This window comes from Suncus etruscus, chromosome 2 (genome assembly GCF_024139225.1).
Source record: "Suncus etruscus isolate mSunEtr1 chromosome 2, mSunEtr1.pri.cur, whole genome shotgun sequence".
Classification (NCBI taxonomy): domain Eukaryota; kingdom Metazoa; phylum Chordata; class Mammalia; order Eulipotyphla; family Soricidae; genus Suncus; species Suncus etruscus.
The window spans coordinates 133,400,075-133,405,699 of NC_064849.1; the positions used below are offsets into that span (position 1 = coordinate 133,400,075).

At 40.6% G+C, this 5,625-nt stretch overlaps 1 non-coding gene across 1 annotated transcript; it reads right to left on the minus strand.

Annotated features, from left to right (window-relative positions):
• Positions 1–5,242: 5,242 nt before the first annotated feature.
• Positions 5,243–5,375, minus strand: LOC126002650 (small nucleolar RNA SNORA51). The gene has a single exon (XR_007493330.1). It is a non-coding gene; the product is annotated as a small nucleolar RNA SNORA51 (small nucleolar RNA).
• Positions 5,376–5,625: the final 250 nt, after the last annotated feature.

Sequence of the window (5,625 nt, forward strand, 5' to 3'; positions counted from 1 at the left end):
TGCAATCTTCCAGAAGTGAACAATGAGGGGAGCATTTTTCTGTCACAGAATACTTGACACAGATTTATTCTACCTCTGCTAACGGCTTGTTTGTATACAAAGGCTTTGGGTAAATGTGATTAACTTTCACCTGAAGTAATGTATCAAGTCTAGAAAGCTTTATTTTGGGGGGCAATGGCGAAGGAACTGGCTATGCTTCAAAATCATTACATTTCCTTACTTTTTAATTCTGGTGCATGCTGTTGCTGCAGAAAATAAGAAACAGCACCCTCTCCTGTAAGATCTTGGCAAGTGTATCCTTTCTGAGACCACAGACAAGAATTTCATCTCAAATTTTTATTTTTAAGAATCTCATAGAAAGGGACTGGAGAGATAGCATGGAGGTAGGGTGTTTGCCTTGTATGCAGAAGGAGGCGGTTCGAATCCCGGCATCCCATATGGTCCCCTGAGCCTGCCAGGAGCGATTTCTGAGCATAGAGCCAGGAGTAACCCCTGAGTGCTGCTGGGTGTGACCCAACAACCAACAACCAAAAAAAAAAATCTCATAGAAAAAATATAGTTATTAGCATTTCATTATTTTTCTTTCTTTTTTAAATTGTTTTTGGAGGCACACCCAAAGGTGTTCAGGGATTAATCTTGGCTCTGTGCCCAGAGATTACTCTTGATGGTGTTGGATGTGGGAGTTTTATGCTGTGCCAGGGATAGAAGTGGGGTCTGCTGTGTGCAAGGCAAGTGCTAATACTGTTGTCCTATCCTTCTGGCCTCTGCATTGCACCTTTCTAAAAGAAGCATGTGAAAGAGTAAACATTTGAGTCAAACCCACTGGTGCTTGGGGTCTACTCCCATTTTGGGGGTCTATGTAAAACTGAGGATTAAACCAAGGGTTTCTGCATGCAAACCATGTGCTCTAGCCTCTGAACTTTCCCCTGGTCCAAAGACTACACTTTAACATCAAACTATCTATTGTTTATTGTGCTTAACAATTCACTTCACATTTAGCTTAAAAACAAGTATCATCTTGTTAGGCAAGAAATAATCAGGCTGAAATGTAATCAAGAAATGGTTGATTTGAGAACAGGGATGGTTCAGGACCATAAGCAGGCAGGAAGGTGCATTCCAGCAGTGCCAGGTAATGGGCAATGAAAGGGCTAAGAGGCGGGGGTGGGGTGGGGGGGGTGGCCTGTGCTGGGGATTTTGTTCTAAAACTTTTGGGCAGTTGGGTCACAGAGATAGTACAGCAGGTTGGGTGCTTGCCTTGTCCGGGTTAATTTAGGTTCATTTTTCTGGTACCCTAGATGGCCCTCCTTCCATATGGTATTTAGGGATCAGGCACAGCCAGGTATGGCCAAAAAGTTAATAATAATAACAATGAAATGTTTGGGTTGCTTGTAAGAAGTGTTTGTACAGATGATTTCATAGAAACATAGTTCAGATGCTCAACAATGCATTCCTGCAAGTTCACGCAGCAGCAGGAAACAAAGAAAGTCCCACTGATTAAAGCTAAGTTCCACGTTCTCACACAGCTTCATCAGACAAGTATTTGGGAGCGAGGTAGCAGGGATTGAAGTGGCCCTGCTGCTGTCATCTACTTTCTTGCTCACAGTCATAGAATCTGCTTTCCAGAGACCAGCAGAACCTACCAGGTTGGCGTTGATTCTTGGACAAGGCCTCCTTGGCCAATTGAATCTTTCCTCTGGGGTTCTTGTATCCTTACAACTTGACACTAACTTCCCCACAGCCCTTGATCCTAGAGGAAGCAAAGTGAAAGCCACAGTTCTTTTTCATCTGAGCCCTGAAAGGAACACAACATAGCCTCCAGGGATCATGGGTTAGCTTTGTCTAGTGCTGGAGGGGAACACATAAAATGGAAAGAGCAAGACCGGATGCTTCTTGGAGACCATTCTGAAGGTGCTACCTGGAACTTCCTTTCCATATCACTGCGGCTGAAAGTGGAAATGCTGACAATGGAAATGGAATTGCTAGACTGGCTAACAGCTAGACCTGATAATTAACATGAGCTGAGATTCAGACTTTTGGCTTAGGCACGTGCTGCTTGCTCAATCATGTCCCATGTGCTTATTATTCATCTAGTCAATGTGCCTAACTAAAGCTCAAATGAAGATTCTGATCTTGGGCACCTCCTTTGATGCACTTGGGAAGATAATAAGCATTGAAATTCGACTTTGGGGAAGGTCCTACTCCTGCCTCTGTGTTTGGGTGTCAGTCACTTCCAAAAGTACTCTGGGGACCATGTTCTTGCTTATGATCAAATCTGTTCTCTCTCTCTCTCTCTCTCTCTTGGTTTTTGGGTCACACCCGGCAGCGTTCAGAGGTTAGTCCTCGCTCTATGCTCAGAAATCGCTCCTGGCAGGCTCGGGGGACCATATGGGATGCTGGAATTCAAACTATCAACCTTCTGCATGCAAGGCAAATGCCTTACCTGCATGTCATCTCTCTGGCCCCTAAACCTGGTCCTCTTTTGTGCAAAACACATGCTCAGCCCACAGAGAAATTTCTCTGGCTGTATTCCTTTTTTTAAATTTCTCAGCTTTAGTTTGAGGGTAAAGGGCAAGGTAAATACCTTTATGCCACTGGGGGAACTCTGGGACCATCATTTAAGATGAGAGGAGACAAACCTCCTTTCTGCAATCTCCAGAGCAGATACATTGGTTTCTGCTGACAAATTCTCAAAACCTGTTTTTCTCTTTTCTTTTTTAAATTGAATCCCTTACGTTACAAAGATCCTCATGAATGAATTTCAGGCATACAATGTTCCAACACCAATCCCTTCCACCAATGTTCCGATTCCTTCCCTGACCTCCACTCACCCACCCACCTGCCTCTGTGGCAGACACTTTCTCCCTTTCCTGTTGTCCTAGTGGTCCTGTTCCTAACTTATCCCTCACCTCAACCCCAATGGCAAGTTTAATATACTATTAAGCAGTAATAATTAAACCTGTTTTTCTTGGACCTTAAGAGTAAGGAAAAAACCTTTTCATAACCTTGAAAGCCTCCAGGCCTCTCCCTTCCTCTTCCAGTTTGTTTTTCTGAAGCAAGAAAGCTTCATGTCACTCACTCAGAGGAATATACAGAGGGCCTTAATGCTGATTCTGGAAACAAAACAATTTTAAAGAAAAGTTCTCAAACCTATTGTCCTCTTGTGAAAAGCAGGACTCAGTTACATATGTCACTTTTAGTTAACTCATTATTTAATAAGAATTCGCAATGAATTAGATTATCCAATTCTGGACATATACTTGTTTGCATCATAGCATAGTAAATTTAGTATAGAAAAATCTTTATAAACTGAAGGTGCTGTAGGAAAAGCAGTGCAATTTAATTTTCTTTTGTTTATTTGTTTTTTTTTGTTATTGTTTTGCTTTGTTTTGTGTTTGCTGTACTTGGCTGTGCACAGGTCTTAACTCCTGACTTTGTGCTCAGGGATCACTCCTGGCATAGCTCAGTGTCTGCTGTGTGTGAGGCAAGCACCTACCTGCTATAAATTTGCTAGGACACATAAAGGCTTTTTATAAACAAATCACCATTGAGAAGGATTCAAGTGTTATTCAAGCTGAACTCTTACTTAGATTTTGTGGTTGCTAACTATTTTTGTTTTTGTATTAAGGTACTGTGATTTACAAAGCAGTTCATAATAGTTTCAGGCATGTAATATTCTTTTTTTTTGGGGGGGGGCACACCCTGCGGTGCTCAGGGGTTACTCCTGGCTGTCTGCTCAGAAATAGCTCCTGGCAGGCACGGGGGACCATATGGGACACCGGGATTCAAACCAACCACCTTTGGTCCTGGATCGGCTGCTTGCAAGGCAAACACCGCTGTGCTATCTCTCCGGGCCCTAGCATGTAATATTCTAACACAAATCCTATCACTAGTAACTTCACCAATGGTCCCCTAGGTTCTTTCTTACTCCCCAGCTTGCCTCCTGATGGGCACATTTTTATTTTGTTTTGTTTTTGGTCACACCCAGAAATGCCCAGGCTTTACTCCTGGCTTTAAACTCAGGGAATCACTGGTGTGTGTGTGTGTGTGTGTGTGTGTGTGTGTGTGTGTGTTTGTGTGTGTCAGGGGACCACATGGGATCTGGGGATTGAACCTAGGTTGGCCATGTGTAAAACAAGTACTCTACCCACATACTATTACCTGACAGGCATATTTTTTACTTTGGGTTCATTCCATGCTTGTTGTGCTATTACTCTATGGGTTGAATGTATAGCACACCTCGACACCACAGATGTGCCTGATGCTCCCGCCCTGTTACTTTCTTTCTTTTATTTCCCCTTCAATCTCTTTCCTGTCCTCATTTTTATAATGTAAGGTCAAAGGTTTATCTTCTACCTTTTGAGCACTTGCATTTCCTTGTCCTGTTATTCTATATACAGGATACACATATCTATATAAATTACAGGATATACAGGATATACATCTATAAGTATATAAAAATAAGTTATATTTAATTTATATATAAATATATCTACATTTACATAAATATGTATATAAATGATAAGTGAGATAATTTAATATTCATACATTAAGTGCTGCGATGAATGATAGTGTGTATATGTACTTTTGATGAAATGTTTTAGTGTCTTGGAGATAAATATCAAGAAGTATAATTGCTGGGTTGTATGGCAACTCTATAATTTTCTGAGAAAACATTATACTGTTTTCCAAAGGGAAAAACCACACAACGTTCCCACCAGTGCTAGATGAGACTTTCTTTACATCACATTCCCACCAACACAGATTGTTTCTTATTTTCTTCAATATGTACCATTCTCACTATTGAGAGATAATATCATATGGCTATCTTGATTTGGATTTCCCTGATAATAAATGATGATGAATACTTTTTTCAGGTGCCTATTGGCATTCTTTTATCTTCTTCAGAGAAGTATGTTAATTTCTTCTCTCAGTATTTTGATTTTTCTTTCTTGATCATTGTGAGCAATTTATATATTGTGGATAGTGACCCCTTTTCTCATGCATTGAGTGCAAATACTTTCTCCCATTCAGTTAGGTGTCTTTTAGTTTTAGCCTATATTTCTTCTTCTATGCAGAAACTGCTAAATTTGATAAACTGTCATTTATTTATTTTTGTTCCTGTTGCCTTTGCCAATGGAATCAGATCACTGAAAACACCTTTGAGCTTCATATAGTTTCCTCAGTGTATTTTCTGGTCTGACCTCAAGGTCTGTGCTTCACTTTATTTATTTAAAAAAATTTTTTTTGTCCCTCAATTCACAATACAGACTAGGCAAAGGGCCTGTGTTGAGGTGTATATGGGGTGCATTTACTGTACCTCCTCTTTCTATACAGTCAGTGTAAAGAATACAGTCTGTGCTAAGAATTGGGAGGCCTTATCTTTTCTTTGTTTTTGATTTTTTAAATATATAATATATATAAACGACAGGGATCGTTTAGTGCAGTTACAGAAATAATTGCACTGAGAACTATCATAACAAAATATGACTGAATGAGGGAAGTAGAAAGCCTGTCTAGAGTACAGGCCGGTGTGGGATGTGCTCCACTTTAAATTGACCTTTGTGTAAGGTGTGTAGACTCTCACTTTGTACTTTGCTCTGTACAATTTGATCTTCGTGGCTCAGA